This window comes from Suncus etruscus, chromosome 14 (genome assembly GCF_024139225.1).
Source record: "Suncus etruscus isolate mSunEtr1 chromosome 14, mSunEtr1.pri.cur, whole genome shotgun sequence".
NCBI classification, from domain to species: domain Eukaryota; kingdom Metazoa; phylum Chordata; class Mammalia; order Eulipotyphla; family Soricidae; genus Suncus; species Suncus etruscus.
This window is the reverse complement of record NC_064861.1, coordinates 15,064,620-15,089,871: the sequence shown is the minus strand read 5'-3', so window position 1 is coordinate 15,089,871 and position 25,252 is coordinate 15,064,620. Positions and strand designations below refer to the sequence as shown.

The 25,252-nt window shown below is 39.5% G+C and overlaps 1 non-coding gene and 1 pseudogene across 1 annotated transcript; both read right to left on the bottom strand.

The window, feature by feature from the left end:
* Positions 1-426: 426 nt before the first annotated feature.
* On the bottom strand, positions 427-857 carry LOC126028299 (splicing factor 3B subunit 6-like; annotated as a pseudogene).
* Positions 858-4,513: 3,656 nt separating this feature from the next.
* LOC126029028 (U6 spliceosomal RNA) lies at positions 4,514-4,620 on the bottom strand. Its single transcript, XR_007502687.1, has one exon. It is a non-coding gene; the product is annotated as a U6 spliceosomal RNA (small nuclear RNA).
* Between the last annotated feature and the right edge of the window lie 20,632 nt (positions 4,621-25,252).

Below are 25,252 nucleotides of genomic sequence, written 5' to 3'. Positions count from 1 at the left end.
AGAGACTCAAACCGCCATCTGTCCTGGGTTGGCCGCATGCAAGGCAAATGACCTACAGCTGTGCTATTTCTCCACCCCGAAAGTAACAAGTTTATTAGCACTATTATCAAGAAATTGGTTTTTTTTGGGGGGGGGGATACAAGAACACAGAAGTGTTCAATGCTTACTCCATGCTGGGGATCAAACCTAGGTCTGCTGCAAGACAAGCACCTTACTTGATGTTCTACCAACTCCATGTGATAAAGTTTAAAAAAAATTCTGATTCTAAATAATAAATTATAGTAGTGTAATATCTTTTGAGGGAAACAGCTCAAAGGGCTGGTTTGGTCCCCATCATTGCATGAACTCCGACAGGACACCACCAGGACAAAGACAACTACAATACTCGGTATTAATTAAAGACACAAAAGGGGTGGTAGTGGTCTCTCAAGGATTTAGTCCTGAATGAAAGCAAGACTGTGTTTTCTTAGGTGAGTCTGTGTTGATGCCATATTTCTCCTTAAGAAGCGTCGGCTATTCTTCCTTCTCCTTGGTATCCATCCTCTGAAATGCATGTTGGCATTATAACAGCACCATGAGGTTTCTTTTACAGATATTGAATCCCGACAGGTGATCACAGACATTCTTGGCATTGAAGATGTCTTCACAGACCAGGTTTCCTCTAGTTTACAGAGTGTTCCCAACTCTGATTTGATTTTTATTTGATTTGATTTGATTTGATGAATACGCCCATATTTCTCAAATATGTCATATATTTCTTCAGCTATGATTTTGTACAGCAAAATTCTTATGTACAAAATCCAGTTTACTTCAGGAGGAAGGCAAATGTTCGCCCTCTTCACCACTTGCATCGTCATCTCTGCAGGCCGATGAAGCTACCGGAGCACACGCAGAAATTCCTGCAGACTGCTGGAGCTCACTCAGCCTCAGCGCTGCACGGGGTCCCGAGCAGAAAGTCAACAAGTAGGGGGCTCCAGAAATTGATCTTCCATTGATCTTATTTATCGTTTGCTCCCACAAAATGACCTTTTAATGACTATGCTTTGTTGTTTTTTTTTTTTTTTGTCTTTCAAGTTGATTAATTAAAAAATTAATTCTGCTGGTGGAAGCCAGCAGGATTTTAATCTAGTTAAGTTATTTTACTTCATTACAAAACTATTAGTGTAGGTTGACATGTTTCGAAGGCGCCAAATATGAAGTTCTCGTGTTGCTTGGTAGGCAGCACATTGAAAAATCTGCAATTCAATATATTGTAATTGTGCACCAGTTCAATATCAGCCTCAATTCCAAATCAGGGCACATTGCCACCAGGTGGCAGAAATGCCTTCATTCCTTGACTAAAGCTGCTTGGTCAGGAATGAATTGCTATTTTGTTTTCTTATGTCCTTAGATAAAGATAAATACTAAAAAGTATTTATACTAAAAAGTACTAATTAATAAATTTTGACACTAAAATATATTTTTCTTGTACTCCTTACCTCCAGGATATTTTGTTCACATAATTATGTAGCTCAAAATATCTATCCCCCTGTTCTATTTCAAAATATGATTAATGAGTACTCTCAGGATCCTTCACAGTCAAAACTATTTTCTTAATGATGCTGACATTATTTCTTTTTGCTGTTATTTTTTTCATGAGTGTATAAATATTAGTTTTCCAGAGGCTATATGCAATTAGTGAAATGATCATTTTCCCAGTTAAACATATTAAGTTTATATTTAATTTTTTTAGTTTTAATATCTAATATAAATATTAGATGATGGAAGCTATGGTCACAAAAGTTCTTTGAGATTCTAAGTGGCTTTTAAGAAGCAAAGAAGTCCTGATCTCAAAATAATTTAAGAAGTGCTACTCTCTTTTAATTTTCCAAAACCCAAGGCAGAATATTGAAAGCCACAATAATCAAAAAAAGGAATTCACATACAAAAGGAGACTTGTCAGATACAGAGCAAATCGATCAAACAAGATATTGAGCCATAATGGAATGGAGGATACAGAAAACAGATGTTAAATACAATGAAATGAAAAATTCACCAGGAATACTCACTACAATAAGAGTATATTTCAGATTTGAAGTAATGACACAGAGCTTCATGTATAAGCAACATTTTAGATGGTTCATAGCTTTGATACCAATCCTCAATCATCTTCACTCATCACTTTTCAGTAGTCCTCATCATTCCTATCCTCCTTCAATATTTCTCATAATTATCACTCCTCACCTCTCATCATTCTTCAAGATTCCTCCTCACTCCTCATTATTCCTCAATCATCATTCCTCATTACTCTTCAGAATTCTTTGATATTCCTCAGCACTACTCATGATTCTTTATTTTATTCTGAGAAGTGTGACTGGAGCCAGCTTAGAACTCCTCCTGTCCTCCATTCTGGCATCTTCTGGCCTTTCTGAGCATTTTTTTATCCTCACACACAACTCGGGTCCCTTGGGAGGGGTGATGGCAGTGTCAAAAGAAACCAAGGTGACAGAAAATACAATGACAATGGCCAAGACCCTGCATACTGCCATGGAGGCATTCCTGGCTAACCTAGAGGCAGCAATAAAAGCAGAATTGCAGGCCATAGCTTCAAATGCAGCTGCCAGATGATAGCGGTCATTTGTCTAATTATAATTCCCTGAGATTTTTCTATTTCTGCTTCCTCAAGGACAAGAAATTCACACTGGTTTTAAGGTCCAATGCCATTGAGAAGTGAACACAGCTCTTGCATAAAAGATGCTCAGTGGAAGTGAGCAAAGCAAAGAGAGCTGGAAGAGGAGAGTCACCTTTCACATCCATTAAGGTAGACTGGCCTTTTTGGAAGCTTGAGATGCAGATATGCAGAAATGCGCTAGAGCACACATGGCATGCATGTGCATGAGCTTGGGTTCAGGTGCTGAAGCAATAGTATAGTTGTGAGGGCGCTTGCCTTGCATGAAGTCAACCGAGGCTTGAGCCCCGCTGTCCTATTGCCTCCTCGTTCTGCTGCCAAAACTTTGGAGTGACCCCTGAGTGTGAAGACAGGAGTAGTCTCTGAGCACCGGTGGGAGTGTGGTCCCAAAACCAAAATATAATTAAATTAGACCTTGGGTTCAGTTCTCAGTTGCCCCCAAAGAATTGGAAGGCACCCTGGATCCCGGACACCCTGGGGTGATCCTCCAAGACACAGGTTATGCTTAACATCAGATAGCAATTAATAGAACATTTTACAAGATTCTGAGACATCACTTAGTGGGAGAGCATATGCCTCTTAACTATGACATGCTGAGTCGGTTCCCTGACACCCTCAGAACCAAAGGAAGTTGTCTTGGAGTCACTTTCTTTTTTTTTTTTTTTTTTGGTTTTTGGGCCACACCCAGTAACACTCAGGGGTTACTCCTGGCTATGTGCTCAGAAGTTGCTCCTGGCTCGGGGGACCATATGGGACACCGGGGGATCGAACCGCGGTCCGTCCAAGGCTAGCGCAGGCAAGGCAGGCACCTTACCTTTAGCGCCACCGCCCGGCCCCTGGAGTCACTTTCTTTTGATTCCAGTTGTTCAGGAGTTTTGCTGTAACACAACGTCCTCTGTACCAAGTAGCATTCATGTTATCTGAGTTTTGTTTTCCTTTTTACATTTGTGCTTTTTATTTTTACATTTGTGGGGTTTTGTTTTGTTTTGAGTAGCCAAAGCTACTGGTTCTGCACTCAGGTATCACTCTTAGTGGGGCTCTAGGGACTAAACTTTGGTTGGTTGGTTGCATGCAAGGCAAGTACCTTAACCATTGTACTATCTCTCTGGTCTCTGTTTTGCTTTTGTGAGCCATTTATCTTTTCATTTGCCCTATGTTCCATCAACAGGAATTACATAGGTTAAGCCTTTATCACTTTGGTGAGGGTCTTTGCCTAAATTTTTAGCCATCTCCCTCACCATACCCTAGAACAGTGCCTTTCACATAGTGGGGCACGCTCCCGGGGGCGGGGGGAAGCGAGGCTCCGTAAAGGGTGTCACGTTTGACCTCAGCAAACACTGTCATAACAAGCTAAGCCCCGTGTTTATGTCTCTGGAGCTGAGAGTTGCTGTGTTCTGCTTCAAGCCCCGCTTCGAAAAGCTATGCATTGCAAAGCATGCTCATTGTAGCCATTAATTCAGACATCACCTCTGATTAAAAACTCAGCTCAAATTATTTTATATATTTTTGTTTTGCAGGTTAAAGTTTTTTAAATAAAGATACTACTTACAGTCACACAGGGGAGCACGAAAAATGTTTTCTTCTTCCTAGGGGGGCATGAAAGAAAATAATTGAGAAGCACTTCCCTAGAATGATGTATAGACAAATGTGCATATACATGATTATATATGTATGTTATATTTCTATGTAATGTATATACAAAATGAAATGTATATTCTTTGTATATATACAAACACACATACCCTGTAGCCTGTACCCTAACTACTGACCCATTTTATTGATCCTGATTGCCCAAGAAAATTTATTTATTTATTTTACATTTTCAAACAGCCTCATATTTTTTTTTTAAATATGGAATGCTTCACGAATTTGCGTGTCATCCTTGCGCAGGGGCCATGCTAATCTTCTCTGTATTGTTCCAACTTTAGTATATGTGCTGCCAAAGCGAGCACAACCTCATATTTTTTTTAAAATAAAGCACTTTTAAAATAATATTATAAAAATAATAATATTTTTAAATAATAAAATAAAGCACTTTTTTTTTTTTTGGATTTTGGGCCACACCCGGTAACGCTCAGGGGTTACTCCTGGCTATGTGCTCAGAAGTTGCTCCTGGCTTGGGGGACCATATGGGACACCGGGGGATCGAACCGCGGTCCGTCCAAGGCTAGCGCAGGCAAGGCAGGCGCACCTTACCTTTAGCGCCACTGCCCGGCCCCCAAAATAAAGCACTTTTAAAATAAACCTTGCCCCATGTCTACTTGTGCATGCGGCAACAACAGAACAGCTGGGAAGCTGGCTGAGGATTTTACCTTTTTTCTTCAAGTATTCTCAGAGGCTACAACGCTCATGGTCCTTTCCTCCAAATGAAGCACACGCCCTGCACTCAGCTAGTGAGCAAATATCACAGGAAAAAAAAATAGGGCAAATGGGGGTTTTAGTGAAAGCACAGAAAATGGGCAGTGGCTGGCCTCTGTGCACTGAGCACAGGGCTGCAAATGAGCTCCCACACCAGCAGGGTGGCAGAGCTTCTGTGTCTTTATTTTGTTTTAAAAGGTCTCTAGCGCATGTCATCCTATGAAATAAATTAGGCTCTTTTTATGAATGGTTAACTGCATGACTTAGAATTGGCACAAAAATGGATGTGGAAAGCAGGTACCTTTAAGAATAAATGAGCGAGCACCTCTAAATTATGTGTTGGCTGGATCTTTAGAACTGGGTTTCTTAAGACATACACTACTGATATGTTAAAGAAGAGCAAATTGAATAGAAAAGGTAGAAGAAACTTTGATTTTTATTATTGCTCTATTTTTACTTTAGTTCCTTAATTCCCCTTTGTATAGTATTTCTACCCCCATATATTGTTGATCATTGATCACTGAGTGTCAGCAAAAGTATATTTTAAGAAAAAAACTAAAGGGGCCGGAGAGATAGCACAGCAGCGTTTGCCTTGCAAGCAGCCAATCCAGGACCTAAGGTGGTTGGTTCGAACCCCGGTGTCCCATATGGTCCCCTGTGCCTGCCAGGAGCTATTTCTGAGCAGACAGCCAGGAGTAACCCCTGAGCACTGCTGGGTGTAGCCCAAAAACAAAAATAAAAACAAAAACAAAGAAGAAAACTAAAGAGGATAGGGACATGGCTCAGGGATAGATAGAGCCAAGTCTCCTTGGTCAGAAGTCCTGGGCTAACTGTTCACACACACACACACACACACACACACACACACACACACACACACACACACACATTTTTGTAGAGAAAAGAATTCAAGCCTGAATTAAGTAAGATGCTGAAATAGTCAATGGGGATAAAATAAAAGATACATAATCACAAGTGATAAACTTCATTACAATACACATTAAACATGCATGGCTTTCAAAGGATTCATGCGTGAATTTTCCATCCTAAATTTTTATACAAAACCAGGCAGCAAAGATGTGGCTGAATGGAAGATGACTAACTGATGAGATGTCAGCTGAAACCTGGACTTGGACATCCATAGTGTGTAGCCAAGGTGTGCTTCATCAGGTTCTGACCAAACTTTGGATATTTTTCCTCACATGACCCCCTTTCACCCAAGAAATGCAAAGCTTGCTCTAAAAACTGACCAGAAATTTATTCCATGGTTGTTTTAGAGTTAAGTTTTGGTCATTGCATGTTCAGAAACCCTTTTGTTTCCAATCCCCACATTCACTTAGCTGACCTTCTACAGGGCACATCCCATAGTTTAAGACATAGAATGTCCTTTGCTGACAGTAAATAGTTCAGTAATTGGTGCTGTGTCATGAATGTGCTGTCTCCAATGCTGTGTTGCTGCTTGAGATTAGTCAGCAATCAGCTGCTTCCAGATCATCTTGTTCTTAGCCTCCTCTCTTCTTTTTTCCTTAAATAAAAAAGGTTATTTTGTTTTGGTATTCGAGGGTTCCTCCTGCCTTTGCACTCAGGAATTGTTCCTAGTGGGTTTAGGGGACCATATGAAATGCCAGGGATCAAATTCAAGTCAGCTGGATGCAAGGGAAGTGCCTTCCTTGCTGTACTATGACTCTGATCTCCCAAATCAATTAATTTTTTTCAAATAATCATGAATCATATTGTGTTTGAATTTAGTCATATATTGCTCCAACACCAATCCTTTCACCAGTGTCCACTCACTACTCTCCACCAATGTCCGCAGCTTGCGTTCCGCCCCACAGCCTGCCTCTGTGTAGAGTGATGTTCTCTCTCCATTTTAGTCCTAGTTTTCCTCACATTTCCTTCCCTAACTTACTCTTTCCTCTTTTCTAGGGATGTGCCTAGTCCTCATGGCCAACCTGAGACCTTGGCACCAAGCTCAAGGCTTCAAGCTTGCAAGTCTGGCACTTTTGCTCTTGAGCGATCCATCCCCAGGCCTTCAGCACAATTCATTCTAAAGTTCTAATTGAACATATTTAATAATTCAGGAGTCAAACATCATTACTTTTTACTAGTAGGAAGAGCCTGCAAAAAGAAGTGCAAAAAAAAAAAAAGTGGAAGTGCTTTATAGTTGGAAAGCACCTAGGACAGGTTTAGTAGCAAGAATAAGTAAATAAATACAAAACAAGATTATTTCAAAATAATATTCAAAATAACATTCTCATCATTATCATTTTATTATCATTATTTTTAAAAATGCATTCTACAAAGAAGTTACTCATATGTAATGGGCTGATTACTTATGTTTTTTAGATTTTTTTTCTTTTTTTTTTTTTTATTAATGCATAATTTTTTTTATTTAAACATCTTGATTACATACATGATTGTGTTTGGGTTTCAGTCATAAAAGGAACACCACCCATCACCAGTGCAACATTCCCATCACCCAAGTCCCAAATCTCCCTCCTCCCCACCCAACCCCCGCCTGTACCCTAAACAGGCTCTACATTTCCCTCATACATTCTCAATATTAGGACAGTTCAAAATGTAGTTATTTCTCTAACTAAACTCATCACTCTTTGTGGTGAGATTCCTGAGGTGAGCTGGAACTTCCAGCTCTTTTCTCTTTTGTGTCTGAAAATTATTATTACCAGGGTGTCTTTCATTTTTCTTAAAACCCATAGATGAGTGAGACCATTCTGCGTTTTTCTCTCTCTCTCTGACTTATTTCACTCAGCATAATAGATTCCATGTACATCCATGTATAGGAAAATTTCATGACTTCATCTCTCCTGACAGCTGCATAATATTCCATTGTGTATATGTACCACAGTTTCTTTAGCCATTCGTCTGTTGAAGGGCATCTTGGTTGTTTCCAGAGTCTTGCTATGGTAAATAGAGCTGCAATGAATATAGGTGTAAGGAAGGGGTTTTTGTATTGTATTTTTGTGTTCCTAGGGTATATTCCTAGGAGTGGTATAGCTGGATCGTATGGGAGCTCGATTTCCAGTTTTTGGAGGAATCTCCATATCGCTTTCCATAAAGGTTGAACTAGACAGCATTCCCACCAGCAGTGGATAAGAGTTCCTTTCTCTCCACATCCCCGCCAACACTGTTTATTCTCATTCTTTGTGATGTGTGCCATTCTCTGGGGTGTGAGGTGGTATCTCATCGTTGTTTTGATTTGCATCTCCCTGATGATTAGTGATGTGGAACATTTTTTCATGTGTCTTTTGGCCATGCGTATTTCTTCTTTGTCAAAGTGTCTGTTCATTTCTTCTCCCCATTTTTTGATGGGGTTAGATGTTTTTTTCTTGTAAAGTTCTGTCAGTGCCTTGTATATTTTGGAGATTAGCCCCTTATCTGATGGGTATTGGGTGAATAGTTTCTCCCACTCAGTGGGTGGCTCTTGTATCCTGGGCACTATTTCCTTTGAGGTGCAGAAGCTTCTCAGCTTAATATATTCCCATCTGTTAATCTCTGCTTTCACTTGCTTGGAGAGTGCAGTTTCCTCCTTGAAGATGCCTGTAATGTCCTGTAGTGTTTTGCCTATGTGCTGTTCTATATATCTTATGGTTTTGGGGCTGATATCGAGGTCTTTAATCCATTTGGATTTTACCTTTGTACATGATGTTAGCTGGGGGTCTAAGTTTAATTTTTTGCAAGTGGCTATCCAATTGTGCCAACACCACTTGTTGAAGAGGCTTTCCCTGCTCCATTTAGGATTTCCTGCTCCTTTATCAAAAATTAGATGGTTGTATCTCTGGGGAACATTTTCTGAGTATTCAAGCCTATTCCACTGATCTGAGGACCTATCTTTATTCCAATACCATGCTGTTTTGATAACTGTTGCTTTGTAGTACAGTTTAAAGTTGGGAAAAGTAATTCCTCCCATATTCTTTTTCCCAATGATTGCTTTAGCTATTCGAGGGTGTTTATTGTTCCAAATGAATTTCAAAAGTGTCTGATCCACTTCTTTGAAGAATGTCATGGGTATCTTTAGAGGGATGGCATTAAATCTGTATAATGCCTTGGGGAGTATTGACATTTTGATGATGTTAATCCTGCCAATCCATGAGCAGGGTATGCGTTTCCATTTCCGTGTGTCCTCTCTTATTTCTTGGAGCAGAGTTTTATAGTTTTCTTTGTATAGGTCCTTCACATATTTAGTCAAGTTGATTCCAAGATATTTGAGTTTGTGTGGCACTATTGTGAATGGGGTTGTTTTCTTAATGTCCATTTCATCCTTATTACTATTGGTGTATAGAAAGGCCATTGATTTTTGTGTGTTAATTTTGTAGCCTGCCACCTTGCTATATGAGTCTATTGTTTCTAGAAGCTTTTTGATAGAGTCTTTAGGGTTTTCTAAGTAGAGTATCATGTCATCTGCAAACAGTGAGAGCTTGACTTCTTCCTTTCCTATCTGGATTCCCTTGATATCCTTTTCTTGCCTAATCGCTATAGCAAGTACTTCCAGTGCTATGTTGAATAGGAGTGGTGAGAGAGGACAGCCTTGTCTTGTGCCAGAATTTAGAGGGAAGGCTTTCAGTTTTTCTCCATTGAGGATAATATTTGCCACTGGCTTGTGGTAGATGGCCTTCACTATATTGAGAAAGGTTCCCTCCATTCCCATCTTGCTGAGAGTTTTGATCAAGAATGGGTGTTGGACCTTATCAAATGCTTTCTCTGCATCTATTGATATGATCATGTGGTTTTTATTTTTCTTGTTATTGATGTTGTGTATTATGTTGATAGATTTACGGATGTTAAACCAGCCTTGCATTCCTGGGATGAAACCTACTTGATCGTAGTGGATGATCTTCTTAACGAGGCATTGAATCCTATTTGCCAGGATTTTGTTGAGGATCTTTGCATCTGCATTCATCAGTGATATTGGTCTGTAATTTTCTTTTTTGGTAGCGTCTCTGGTTTAGGTATCAAGGTGATGTTGGCTTCATAAAAGCTATTTGGAAGTGTTTCTGTTTGTTCAATTTCATGAAAGAGTCTTGCCAAGATTGGCAGTAGTTCCTCTTGGAAAGTTTGATAGAATTCATTAGTGAATCCATCTGGACCTGGGCTTTTGTTTTTCGGCAGACATTTGATTACTGTTTTAATTTCATCAATGGTGATGGGGGTGTTTAGATATGCTACATCCTCTTCCTTCAACCGTGGAAGATTATAAGAGTCCAAGAATTTATCCATTTCTTCCAGGTTCTCATTTTTAGTGGCGTAGAGTTTTTCAAAGTAGTTTCTGATTACCCTTTGAATCTCTGTCATATCAGTAGTGATCTCTCCTTTTTCATTCCTGATACGAGTTATCAAGTTTCTCTCTCTCTCTTTCTTTGTTAGGTTTGCCAGTGGTCTATCAATCTTGTTTATTTTTTCAAAGAACCAACTTCTGCTTTCGTTGATCTTTCGGATTGTTTTTTGAGTTTCCACTTCGTTGATTTCTGCTCTCAGCTTTGTAATTTCCTTCTGTCTTCCTATTCTTGGGTCCTTTTGTTGAGCATTTTCTAGTTCTATTAGCTGTGTCATTAAGCTACTCAGGTAAGCTCCTTCTTCCTTCCTGATGTGTGCTTGCAAAGCTATAAATTTTCCTCTCAGTACTGCTTTTGCTGTGTCCCATAGGTTCTGAGAGTTTGTGTCTTTATTGTCATTTGTTTCCAGGAACCTTTTTATTTCCTCCTTGATTTCATCTCGGACCCACTGGTTATTGAGCATGAGGCTGTTTAACTTCCAGGTGTTAAAGTGTTTCTTCTGAGTCCCTTTGGAGTTCACAAATAATTTCAGAGCCTTGTGGTCAGCGAAGGTAGTCTGCAAAATTTCTATCCTCTTGATCTTATGGAGGTATGTTTTATGTGCCAGCATGTAGTCTATCCTGGAGAATGTCCCATGTACATTGGAGAAGAATGTGTATCCAGGTTTCTGGGGATGGAGTGTCCTATATATATCCACTAGGCCTCTTTCTTCCATTTCTCTCCTCAGGTCTAGTATATTCTTGTTGGGTTTCAGTCTGGTTGACCTGTCCAGTGTTGACAAAGCCGTGTTAAGGTCCCCCACAATTATTGTGTTGTTGTTGATATTATTTTTCAGATTTGTCAACAGTTGTATTAAATATTTTGCTGGCCCCTCATTCGGTGCATATATGTTTAGGAGAGTGAATTCTTCCTGCTCTACGTACCCCTTGATTAATATAAAATGTCCGTCTTTGTCCCTTACAACCTTCCTGAGTATAAAGTTTGCATTATCTGATATTAGTATGGCCACTCCAGCTTTTTTATGGGTGTTGTTTGCTTGGATAACTTTTCTCCAGCCTTTTATTTTGAGTCTATGTTTGTTCTGACTATTCAGGTGCGTTTCTTGTAGGCAGCAGAAGGTTGGATTGAGTTTTTTGATCCATTTAGCCACTCTGTGTCTCTTAACTGGTGCATTTAGTCCATTGACGTTGAGAGAAAGAATTGTCCTGGGATTTAACGCCATCTTTATTTCAAAATTTGGTGTGTCTTTTGGGTAGTCTTGTCTTAGATTAGGTCTTTCAGTTTTTCTCTTAAGACTGGTTTTGTGTCTGTGAAGTTTCTGAGCTGTTTTTTGTCTGTGAAACCATGTATTCTTCCATCAAACCGGAAAGTGAGTTTTGCTGGGTATAGTATTCTGGGTGAAGCATTCATTTCATTTAGTCTTGTCACAATATCCCACCACTGCTTTCTGGCATTGAGCGTTTCTGGTGACAGGTCTGCTGTAAATCTCAGGGAAGCTTGCTTGAACATGATTTCCCCTTTTGATCTTGCTGTTTTCAGAATTCTGTCTCTATCTGTGGGATTTGTCATTGTGACTAGGATGTGTCTTGGGGTGGTTTTTCTGGGGTCTCTTTTGGTTGGTACTCTTCGGGCATGCAGGATTTGATCACATATATTCTTTAGCTCTGGAAGTTTCTCTTTAATGATGTTCTTGACCATTGATTCTTCCTGGAAATTTTCTTCCTGGGTCTCTGGGACTCCAATGATTCTTTTTTTTTTTTTTTTTTTTTTTGTATATTAATTTTCTTTATTTTTTTTTTAATTTTTTTTTATTTAAACACCTTGATTACATACATGATTGTGTTTGGGTTTCAGTCATAAAAGGAACACCACCCATCACCAGTGCAACATTCCCATCACCCAAGTCCCAAATCACCCTCCTCCCCACCCAACCCCCGCCTGTACCCTAAACAGGCTCTACATTTCCCTCATACATTCTCAATATTAGGACAGTTCAAAATGTAGTTATTTCTCTAACTAAACTCATCACTCTTTGTGGTGAGCTTCCTGAGGTGAGCTGGAACTTCCAGCTCTTTTCTCTTTTGTGTCTGAAAATTATTATTACAAGGGTGTCTTTCATTTTTCTTAAAACCCATAGATGAGTGAGACCATTCTGCGTTTTTCTCTCTCTCTCTGACTTATTTCACTCAGCATAATAGATTCCATGTACATCCATGTATAGGAAAATTTCATGACTTCATCTCTCCTGACAGCTGCATAATATTCCATTGTGTATATGTACCACAGTTTCTTTAGCCATTCATCTGTTGAAGGGCATCTTGGTTGTTTCCAGAGTCTTGCTATGGTAAATAGAGCTGCAATGAATATAGGTGTAAGGAAGGGGTTTTTGTATTGTATTTTTGTGTTCCTAGGGTATATTCCTAGGAGTGGTATAGCTGGATCGTATGGGAGCTCGATTTCCAGTTTTTGGAGGAATCTCCATATCGCTTTCCATAAAGGTTGAACTAGACAGCATTCCCACCAGCAGTGGATAAGAGTTCCTTTCTCTCCACATCCCCGCCAACACTGTTTATTCTCATTCTTTGTGATGTGTGCCATTCTCTGGGGTGTGAGGTGGTATCTCATCGTTGTTTTGATTTGCATCTCCCTGATGATTAGTGATGTGGAACATTTTTTCATGTGTCTTTTGGCCATGCGTATTTCTTCTTTGTCAAAGTGTCTGTTCATTTCTTCTCCCCATTTTTTGATGGGGTTAGATGTTTTTTTCTTGTAAAGTTCTGTCAGTGCCTTGTATATTTTGGAGATTAGCCCCTTATCTGATGGGTATTGGGTGAATAGTTTCTCCCACTCAGTGGGTGGCTCTTGTATCCTGGGCACTATTTCCTTTGAGGTGCAGAAGCTTCTCAGCTTAATATATTCCCATCTGTTAATCTCTGCTTTCACTTGCTTGGAGAGTGCAGTTTCCTCCTTGAAGATGCCTGTAATGTCCTGTAGTGTTTTGCCTATGTGCTGTTCTATATATCTTATGGTTTTGGGGCTGATATCGAGGTCTTTAATCCATTTGGATTTTACCTTTGTACATGATGTTAGCTGGGGGTCTAAGTTTAATTTTTTGCAAGTGGCTATCCAATTGTGCCAACACCACTTGTTGAAGAGGCTTTCCCTGCTCCATTTAGGATTTCCTGCTCCTTTATCAAAAATTAGATGGTTGTATCTCTGGGGAACATTTTCTGAGTATTCAAGCCTATTCCACTGATCTGAGGACCTATCTTTATTCCAATACCATGCTGTTTTGATAACTGTTGCTTTGTAGTACAGTTTAAAGTTGGGAAAAGTAATTCCTCCCATATTCTTTTTCCCAATGATTGCTTTAGCTATTCGAGGGTGTTTATTGTTCCAAATGAATTTCAAAAGTGTCTGATCCACTTCTTTGAAGAATGTCATGGGTATCTTTAGAGGGATGGCATTAAATCTGTATAATGCCTTGGGGAGTATTGACATTTTGATGATGTTAATCCTGCCAATCCATGAGCAGGGTATGCGTTTCCATTTCCGTGTGTCCTCTCTTATTTCTTGGAGCAGAGTTTTATAGTTTTCTTTGTATAGGTCCTTCACATATTTAGTCAAGTTGATTCCAAGATATTTGAGTTTGTGTGGTACTATTGTGAATGGGGTTGTTTTCTTAATGTCCATTTCTTCTTTATTACTGTTGGTGTATAGAAAGGCCATTGATTTTTGTGTGTTAATTTTGTAGCCTGCCACCTTGCTATATGAGTCTATTGTTTCTAGAAGCTTTTTGATAGAGTCTTTAGGGTTTTCTAAGTAGAGTATCATGTCATCTGCAAACAGTGAGAGCTTGACTTTTTCCTTTCCTATCTGGATTCCCTTGATATCCTTTTCTTGCCTAATCGCTATAGCAAGTACTTCCAGTGCTATGTTGAATAGGAGTGGTGAGAGAGGACAGCCTTGTCTTGTGCCAGAATTTAGAGGGAAGGCTTTCAGTTTTTCTCCATTGAGGATAATATTTGCCACTGGCTTGTGGTAGATGGCCTTCACTATATTGAGAAAGGTTCCCTCCATTCCCATCTTGCTGAGAGTTTTGATCAAGAATGGGTGTTGGACCTTATCAAATGCTTTCTCTGCATCTATTGATATGATCATGTGGTTTTTATTTTTCTTGTTATTGATGTTGTGTATTATGTTGATAGATTTACGGATGTTAAACCAGCCTTGCATTCCTGGGATGAAACCTACTTGATCGTAGTGGATGATCTTCTTAATGAGGCATTGAATCCTATTTGCCAGGATTTTGTTGAGGATCTTTGCATCTGCATTCATCAGTGATATTGGTCTGTAATTTTCTTTTTTGGTAGCGTCTCTGTCTGGTTTAGGTATCAAGGTGATGTTGGCTTCATAAAAGCTATTTGGAAGTGTTTCTGTTTGTTCAATTTCATGAAAGAGTCTTGCCAAGATTGGCAGTAGTTCCTCTTGGAAAGTTTGATAGAATTCATTAGTGAATCCATCTGGACCTGGGCTTTTGTTTTTCGGCAGACATTTGATTACTGTTTTAATTTCATCAATGGTGATGGGGGTGTTTAGATATGCTACATCCTCTTCCTTCAACCGTGGAAGATTATAAGAGTCCAAGAATTTATCCATTTCTTCCAGGTTCTCATTTTTAGTGGCGTAGAGTTTTTCAAAGTAGTTTCTGATTACCCTTTGAATCTCTGTCATATCAGTAGTGATCTCTCCTTTTTCATTCCTGATACGAGTTATCAAGTTTCTCTCTCTCTCTTTCTTTGTTAGGTTTGCCAGTGGTCTATCAATCTTGTTTATTTTTTCAAAGAACCAACTTCTGCTTTCGTTGATCTTTCGGATTGTTTTTTGAGTTTCCACTTCGTTGATTTCTGCTCTCAGCTTTGTTATTTCCTTCTGTCTTCCTGTTCTTGGGTCCTTTTGTTGAGCATTTTCTAGTTCTATTAGCTGTGTCATTAAGCTACTCAGGTAAGCTCCTTCTTCCTTCCTGATGTGTGCTTGCAAAGCTATAAATTTTCCTCTCAGTACTGCTTTTGCTGTGTCCCATAAGTTCTGAGAGTTTGTGTCTTTATTGTCATTTGTTTCCAGGAACCTTTTTATTTCCTCCTTGATTTCATCTCGGACCCACTGGTTATTGAGCATGAGGCTGTTTAACTTCCAGGTGTTAAAGTGTTTCTTCTGAGTCCCTTTGGAGTTCACAAATAATTTCAGAGCCTTGTGGTCAGCGAAGGTAGTCTGCAAAATTTCTATCCTCTTGATCTTATGGAGGTATGTTTTATGTGCCAGCATGTAGTCTATCCTGGAGAATGTCCCATGTACATTGGAGAAGAATGTGTATCCAGGTTTCTGGGGATGGAGTGTCCTATATATATCCACTAGGCCTCTTTCTTCCATTTCTCTCCTCAGGTCTAGTATATTCTTGTTGGGTTTCAGTCTGGTTGACCTGTCCAGTGTTGACAAAGCCGTGTTTAGGTCCCCCACAATTATTGTGTTGTTGTTGATATTATTTTTCAGATTTGTCAGCAGTTGTATTAAATATTTTGCTGGCCCCTCATTCGGTGCATATATGTTTAGGAGAGTGAATTCTTCCTGCTCTACGTACCCCTTGATTAATATAAAATGTCCGTCTTTGTCCCTTACAACCTTCCTGAGTATAAAGTTTGCATTATCTGATATTAGTATGGCCACTCCAGCTTTTTTATGGGTGTTGTTTGCTTGGATAACTTTTCTCCAGCCTTTTATTTTGAGTCTATGTTTGTTCTGACTATTCAGGTGCGTTTCTTGTAGGCAGCAGAAGGTTGGATTGAGTTTTTTGATCCATTTAGCCACTCTGTGTCTCTTAACTGGTGCATTTAGTCCATTGACGTTGAGAGAAAGAATTGTCCTGGGATTTAACGCCATCTTTATTTCAAAATTTGGTGTGTCTTTTGGGTAGTCTTGTCTTAGATTAGGTCTTTCAGTTTTTCTCTTAAGACTGGTTTTGTGTCTGTGAAGTTTCTGAGCTGTTTTTTGTCTGTGAAACCATGTATTCTTCCATCAAACCGGAAAGTGAGTTTTGCTGGGTATAGTATTCTGGGTGAAGCATTCATTTCATTCAGTCTTGTCACAATATCCCACCACTGCTTTCTGGCATTGAGCGTTTCTGGTGACAGGTCTGCTGTAAATCTCAGGGAAGCTTGCTTGAACATGATTTCCCCTTTTGATCTTGCTGTTTTCAGAATTCTGTCTCTATCTGTGGGATTTGTCATTGTGACTAGGATGTGTCTTGGGGTGGTTTTTCTGGGGTCTCTTTTGGTTGGTACTCTTCGGGCATGCAGGATTTGATCACATATATTCTTTAGCTCTGGAAGTTTCTCTTTAATGATGTTCTTGACCATTGATTCTTCCTGGAAATTTTCTTCCTGGGTCTCTGGGACTCCAATGATTCTTAAGTTGTTTCTGTTGATCTTATCATAGACTTCTATTTTCGTCTGTTCCCATTCTTTGACTAATTTTTCCATTGTCTGCTCATTTGCTTTAAGTTTTTTGTCCAATCTCTCCTGCTGTATGGAATTGTTATGTATCTCATCTTCCACAGCACCAAGTCTATTCTCAGCTTCTGATACCCTGTCCCAGAGCTTATCCATTTTGTCATTCACTTCGTTTACTGAGTTTTTCAGGCCTGTTAGTTGACATGTTATTTCAGTTTGGAGTTTTGTCATTTCTGCCTTCATATTTTCTTGGTTCTTATTAGTGTTCTGTTCAACTCGATCCATGGTTTCTTGGAGTCTGTTGAGCACCTTCCATATTGCTAGTCTAAAGTCCTTATCTGAGAGGTTGATTAGTTGTTCAGTCATTATCTGGTCCTCAGAATTGTCATCTTCATTCTCTATGTCTGATGCTGGCCTGCGTTGTTTCCCCATTGTCACACTTGTATTGTGGGTTTTTCTACGTGTTGTGGTGGTATTCATTGTCTATGTGATGTAGGCAGCACACTCCTCTGGCTCCTCCCTTTCTGGATGGGCTGACTTGCCTCTAAGGGAGGGGAGTCCTCCGTGGATGAAGCCTCACACCGGGTCAAATCTTAGGCCCGAGCATGCAACAGAGAAGACAGTCCAGAAAGAAATGTTTGCTTCTGTGATATAGCGCCGTTCTTAGTGTGATTTTTCCTTCTTGTTGCAATGGAGTTCTTTCCTTAGAAAGAGTGCACGGCCGCGTAGCGGAGCGGAGCGGCCGTGCTCCTCTGAGCCTCTTTTTGCCCCACTCGCAAGAGTTTCACGCAAGAGGACAGTAGACAGACATGGACAGGTCACACTCACAGTCTTTCACAGCTGAGCCCCACTGGGCCGGTGTACTTTCGCGGATTTTCCCCGCCTGGTGTCACACACAGGGAGCCAGCTTTTGCAAAGGTTAGCCGGTTTTTATGCTCTGAAGTCCCTCCCTGAAAATCTTTTAGATTTTTAATTATTTTATTTAAACACTGGTTTACAAGGTTGTTCATAAGACAGTTGGTTTTTACACAGTTACAAAGTTGTTCATGATTGAATTTCAGTCATACAATGTATAATACCCTTCAGCTGATTACTTATGTTTTTAGAATGAATATGAATATAATCTCTTAATCTCTTACTTTTAGTTTCTAAAGCAATGAATATTGATACAAGACATAAGCACTTAGAAGCAAAAGCTCCGAGTCCTGGTTCTTCCAGCTCACTCACAGCCATGCTTGGCTGCCAAGCCTAAATGCTAGAAATATTGCAGTGTCACTCAGTTTTGTGGTGCCAGAGGGGTGACCAGAACCATTCCAAATTCTAGGGCTATCTGGGATACATTTACTCGACCATGCTCAGGGAGGCCTGTTGAGCAAATTCAGGGTCTTCACATACAAAGCATGTGTTCCAGTACTTGCCATTGTTTCCCAGAACCAGACCCTAAACTCTGGAAGATCCTGAATCTTTCAGGATGTCAATCTATACAGAGAAAAAAAGAATTACTGGATCCTTTTTCAGTACAACAATGCATAATACTTCTTTACTAATAGTCCAGTAATTGAAAAATCCCACAGAACTATTCATCTACACAAAGATGTATTTTTAAGAAAGTTTTCTAATTTTAATAATAATTGATCATAAATTATAATGCAGTTATATGATCCTAATAAATTGGTTCATAATGATAATTATAATACATATAATCCAGACAGAAACATTCATGTATGAAACCTTGTGGTCACAGGAAATATTTTTTTAATTTAATTTCAACTGAACAGACTTAATTACTGAGCAGAGGAGGGCAGGAATAAAAGTATGTAATGGATTGATTCATGAAAGATTTTCAGGTAAAAATATATCTTAAATTGATGCAATCATGTGAAGCAAATGAAATAGAATCATGTTTAAGTGAATAGAAATGCAGGGGCTAGTGAATTAGCCCAGTGGTAGAGCAGCACAGGTCTCAGTCCCTCAGCCAGAGTTCCATGTCCTCAATGCTCTCAACTTGGACCCCTATGGAGGACCATCAGGCCTGAGTTCCCTCCAGTGAGGCCTGCATCCTGGCCTATGCTCCTCCACCAAGAGTGGTGCCCCAGGAATTCTAGCACACTTCACGTTATGTTGCATGTGGCCTCTGTTTTTAAAAAACACTAAGATAGAAATGAGACAGCAATGATGACAACAGAGGTTGACTTTGTTAATCTTTCCCATTGTAAACAAGCAAAGAAAAGAACATGTGATATAAAAAAAATCTTATTTCTATGACCTTGTTCTATTTCTCTCAAGTTTTAAAGGCTTCAGCGACAGAGATGACAGAAAAGAAAAACAACTATTGAATTATTGGCAGACAGAGACCACATGATTAATTTCCATTTTGCTCTGACTAGAAAAACAGACTAGACAAGTTTGTAAGGTTCATTTTGTAGCACCTCTTAGATTTGTTTGCAAAATCTAAACTTGGCCAGGCTTTTTCTGATAACAATCAGAATTATTGTTCTTGTCATCTGTAAACTATATATGGCTAAATAATAAATTTGTATTTAAAATTTAAATGTGATTAATTTGCTAAAAACAAATGGTTCAAGACTATGAATCTTTTCTTTTCTTTTTTTTCTTTTACTTAATTTTTTGGAGGAGGAGGAAGAGGAGGAGAAGTGGAGGAGGTAGAGGAGGAGAAGGAAGAGGAGGAGGAAGAAGAGGAGGAGGGGAAAAAGAGGAGGAGAAGAAAGAGGAGGAAGAGTAAGAAAAGGAGGAGGAAAGGAAGAGGAGGAAGAGGAAGAAAAGGAGGAGAAAATGAAGAGGAGGAGGAGAGGAAGAAGAGGAAGAGAGGAAGAGGAGGAGGAAGAGGAGGAGAAGGAAAAAGAAGAAGAGGAGAAGGAAGAGGAGTAGGAAGAGGAAAAGGAGGAGGAATCAAGAGCAAGACTATGAATCTTATAGTGCCTGAGAATTATGCATTCATATATAATTCATATAATTCCGATTCAGCCATTAATGTTATCTCTGATAACACTTCCTTTGCTATTAATTCTATGAGAAAACAAGTAATTTTCTGCTGAAAAATGTTATGGATTTTAGTATAAAATGACATACAATTTATTAATTTACTAAGTCGAATCTTAATGATTTGGCATATCTTATGTGACGCCTCATATTAAGTTACTGTGAAAATTGCTTAATCTTAGTAGAAGATTGTGCAGACATGCACAGTGAAATTCTGTAAACTGACTTTAAACTATATGATATTGTTTCTAGATATGCTGTTAATATACTGGGGAAAATTGTCTAACAGAGTCTTAAATTGAGCCCCTTTCAGCAAAATTTAGTCTCTCTTATATGTTGAACTTCGTAATGATGAACTAAAGGAGACAAAATAAAAACAGGAATGCCACTGGTTTGGGGTTTTTTTTGTGGTGGTGGTGGTGGTGGTGGTGGTGATGTTTTTTTGGGGGGGTTGGTTTTTTTTTTTTGGTTTTGTTTTTGTTTTTTAGTTTTTGGACCAAAGGTTTTTCTCAGGGATCATTCTAGTAGCGTTTAGGGTCCGTATGTGGTGAAGCATGCCAGAAAAGTGCCCTACCCATGGTACTATCTCTCCAAAATTGCTACTCTTAAGAAAATTAACCTCTAGTGAGGGCACAGAATCCAAACAAGTTGAATGAGATAATCCCATGTATAATAAAGCATAGGCAAATTATGAGACCAGTACAAGGATATATGTGATTAACTCCATTTGGAGAAATTGGAAAGCAAAGCAGGAGAACTGGTCTGTGTAGGCTGAGATAAAGGAAGAAAGACATCTCAGGCCATCTAAAGCTCTCAAGCAACTCGTTTTTCAAGGCAAGAAGAGGAAAGTATAAGGAGTGAAGGACAAAATTAAGAAAGGAAGTGGCTAACAGGAGAAGGAGAAAAGGAAGAAGTTAAGAAATGAAAAGTAGCCAAAAACACTGCTGAAAAAAAAAAACAGGCAAAAACCAGACTTGGTTTACAAGGCTTTTGATAAGTTTGAACTTCTCTCTTCTAGACGTCAGCTGAAGGAATTTGTCTGGCAAATGACACAGATTTGCGGTTTAGAAAAGAAACAATATGGGGAAGAGTTTCAGAGGCATATGCTAGATGAGAAACGTGAAATACGACCTGCTATGATGGTTCAGGCTGCAGGCGAGCAGGATGGAAGGAACATATGGGACTGGTGGTACTTGGAGACTGGAGACACAGCAGTAGGATGCTCACAGGAGAGAAGAGAAAAGCTCCATATTTTCCATACTTTGGGTGAGGGTGGTAGCATATCATTGATGTAGTCAGTCCTTTCAAACAGATGAAGGGCAGCTGTAGAGTTCTGGACATAGTCACATAAGGACTAGTAAGAGCTCCGATGAAGATCTACATTTAAGTTATTTATGTTTCAATAATAATTTAAGATTCAAGTTAGTTGTCATTGAGGCAGAAATTATAATCAGATAACTCATAGTTTCTGAGGGGAAAAAATAAACCAAACTGAAACAGCATTTTAAGTAAGAGATGTTCCACAGAATATGGTCCAGAAGGAGGAGAAAATCCACAGTGTCTTTTGTAACAGAATTGAAAGGAGGAAATTGTTTCACTGAGGGAATAACATCCCTGGTAAATATCAGGGAGAATTTGAGTAGAACAGAGAATAAAAATTGGCCTTTGTCCTTGTCAGGAGGTAAAATGGAATAGAAAAGTTGGAAGTAATTGCAAATGGCACATAAAAAATGATTATTTTCATTTTATTTATTAGATGTTTGTACTTTACTTTAAAAAAAAGTATACTGTGGGGAGGACGGAGAGATAGCATGGTGGTAGGGTGTTTGCTTTGCATGTAGAAGGAACGGTGGTTCAAATCCCGGCATTCCATGTGGTCCCCTGAGCCTGCCAGGAGCGATTTCTGAGTACAGAGCCAGGAGTAACCCCTAAACTATGCCAGGTATGAGCCAAAATCCAAAAAAAAAATAAAAAAGAAGTATTCTGGGGTTAGAGAGATAGCACAATGATAGGGCATTTGTCTTGCACACAGATGACCCAGGACAGATCCGGGTTTAATTCCTGGCATCCCATATGGTTTCCTGAGCCTGCCAGGAGTGATTTCTGAGTGCAGAGCTCAGCAATCCCTGAACATCGCTGAGTGTGGTCTAAAAATCAAAAATTAAAAAGTATTTTAATTGAGATCATTGATAAGGAAAGAAATAAAGAAGGCATTAGCCAGGCAGTCTCTCTACTGCTTTGAAGTCTTTGTTTGGAAGACCCTGCCACCAAGGGTTGAGGCAAAAGGGGGAATCTGATTGGCAACTCCCCAGAAAGTTTTGCAAGGTATGAGACCATCACCATCAAGGACTGAAGCAGAAGGAAGACTCTGGCAAGTCCTGGAAAGCGTCACAAGGCAAGCAATGCCCACCACCAAGGACTGAGCCAGTAGAATGCAATCCACTCTGCTCCATGGTACTCTGCTGTGTACTTCTCATAGTTAATAAATCCCAGCACAGCACCTAGAAAACACCACACTGCAATTATGACAATGGGTAAAAATGCAGGCCTCTGCTACACTTAGAGAATGAAGATGCTAGCTTAGATGACCTGATAAGCACAAACTATATATTTAGCCTCTCAGATAAGGATTTTAGGGAGGAAATATAGCAGATGCTCATAGAACTCAAAGAATGTATGGAATGAACTGAATGAAACACAAATAAGATTCAAGAGGAAATAAAAGTAGAAATAAGAAAACTTCAAACTGAAATAACAGGACTGAAAAACATGGTAGGTGAAATAAAAACCTCACTTAGAAGCCTTTCCAACAGAGTGATGAAAGCTGAGGAGAGAAACAGTGAGTTGGAAGATAAGATGCATAACAACAAAAAAGGTGGGAAAAGAGTCTTAAAACGAATGATCAGGCAATGGGATAAAATCCTCAAAAAATGTGAATAGATGAAAACAGAAGCTTTGATAAACTCACCAGAAACAATATAAGAATCATTGGAGACAGAGGCACAGCTGGGCTCAGAACACTCCGCATGCCAGGATTTCTGGGTGTGTTTGACTGGTATGTTGGGGGCTCTGGGCAGGACAGCTAGCCATAGGCCCCCTGGGCTGACCACCTAGTCCAGGGGACCAAAATCCTCCCCCCCACACCAGGCGGGTCTTCAGGGCCATGCCTGATTAATTGGGCCCTGGGGGGAGGGGTGAGAAATTCCTCCCTATGCATCCAAAAACTACAGAACCGCGAGGTTGCTCGTGCCCCCACGCGTACTTCATGTATTAAAAGTATTCCTTATTCTTATGTTTTGCGTATCCAGAATGTTCATTTTGTATTCTGCCCTTTCCCACACCCCCTACAAAGCTCTTTTTTACTCCTTAACTCTCTAACCACCCCCCCAAACGTCACTAACCTACATTACTCTTTTTAACTTCAGTAGTGTACAATCCTAATCACAGACCAAAGCCGTGCATTGTGTGTAACAACCCCAAACTGTTTCAAGATACATAAAATGGACACGTATTTCTTTAGAATATTTTGTGTTTTTTCTCTGACAGCTATAATTCTTACTAAATGTTGTCTTATACAGTGACGATTCTAACCACTTTTTATCTTCTCTTTTTGAGCTGTTTAACAAGGAATTTTGGTGAAAAAGTCCCCCAGTTTAATGCTTATGATTGAACCATATCATGGGAATCGTTGAAATTGTTCTTATGGCCCCCATATGCACCAATAACACCACGTGGCATTGCTCCTTTTTTGCATAGGCACATTAAAATGGGAAAATACTATACATACAAATAAGATCCTATCTAATAGAGATTGGAACACACAAATCTTGTAGTGCAAAGGGACCTTACACCTTGAACATTGACATAACAACCTGGCACAGACCTCGGAAGAAAGGGCATTTTCCATTCACCCCTGAATCAGGGAAGCCATCCACGAAACATTCAGGCTGGTCTATAACATCACCTGGAAGCAGTCCTCTACCACGGAAGACCCTACACTGCTCAGACATCGACCTGCTCAAAAGAGACTTCCCTTAACACTGAGAAGACTTAACAACATCAACGACCTGCTTACAGGACAGGGCTCCCTGCATTGCCCTTTGATTGTGAGGTGAAATGAGAGGACACTCCACATCCTGACTTCAATGTAGGATATGCAGATTCCAGGATCTTTAATACAGAAACATGATACCAACAACAGAGACTGTGTGAAAAATAAAAGTGTGTTGGCACTACAGACAATGTCTTGGATTGGATGATCTAGCTTGCCTGGAGCCTAGAGTTGGTCTTGTGCCAGGAAACTTCAGGGGTTGGGTCTCTTTGTTTTTAGGCCAAGGTTATTTCTTTCCATGTCCCTCATATTTTGGTGGGCCTATGCAAACAACAATTGCCACTCTAACACCATTTTTACTGTGCTCCTTTGACTCTAATCCTTAAAAAGAACCCACTTAAAATTTGAGGTTAACTTAAGCTAATATGCATGTATATGGAAATGTAAAAAAATACTATGCCTGTAATGTTTAAGGAGTTATGTAAGTTTTATGGCTTTAGATAGCCTTGTGTGCTGTTAAGAAATATTATAATGTGTTACAATCTGGGGACTTGAGGGACAAAGTAATTGTACATGGATTCTGCCTTAATGTTCTTTGGCTGAAATTTCAAAGTTAAGATATCAGCAAGGGGACTTCTGAGAATTATGTTATGGGTGATTGTCCTTCCACTGTAACTTTACCTTGTCCTCTTTCTTTGCATCCTTGTTCTCATAATTAAAAATAAAAAAATTTAAAAAATAAGAAAAAAGAATCATTGGAGTCCCAATGTTTTTGGGTTTCAGTTTTTTGAGGAATCTCTATATTGTTTTCCATAAGGGCTGGACTAGATAACATTCCCACCAGAAGTAAATGAGAGTCTCTTTCTCCCCACATCCACTCTAACACTGGTTGTTCTTGTTCTTTGTGATGTGTGCTGTTGTATATGAAAATATTCCCATAAGATTATCCTTTGCCTGTTGTCCCACCTTGGCCCTCCAGGTGGGAGCGCTGTGGAGAGCCAAATAAATAGCTTAGGTTCCTGGCGTTGAGGGGTCTTTGGCCAGAGTTGGCTGGTATTTTGGAACTAGCAGCAGGCTGACAAAGGACTCTCCTCACCCAACCTTTTAACCCTTAACCCTCCTGTCTGTGTGGATTATTTGCTGCGGATAAATATTACTAAGATCTCCCCACAAAAAGGGGACAAGGGGATGGGAATCAATTTCTCATTCTGGGAACTATTTGTGGATTCACAAACATCCAACAAAGGATTTAATTGCACACCTTTACCACAGTGTGCCAGTCTTTGTGGTGTGAGATGATTTCTCATTCTTATTTTGATTTTCATCTCCTTTATTATTAGTGATGTGGAGCATTTTTTCATGTGTCTGTTAGCCATCT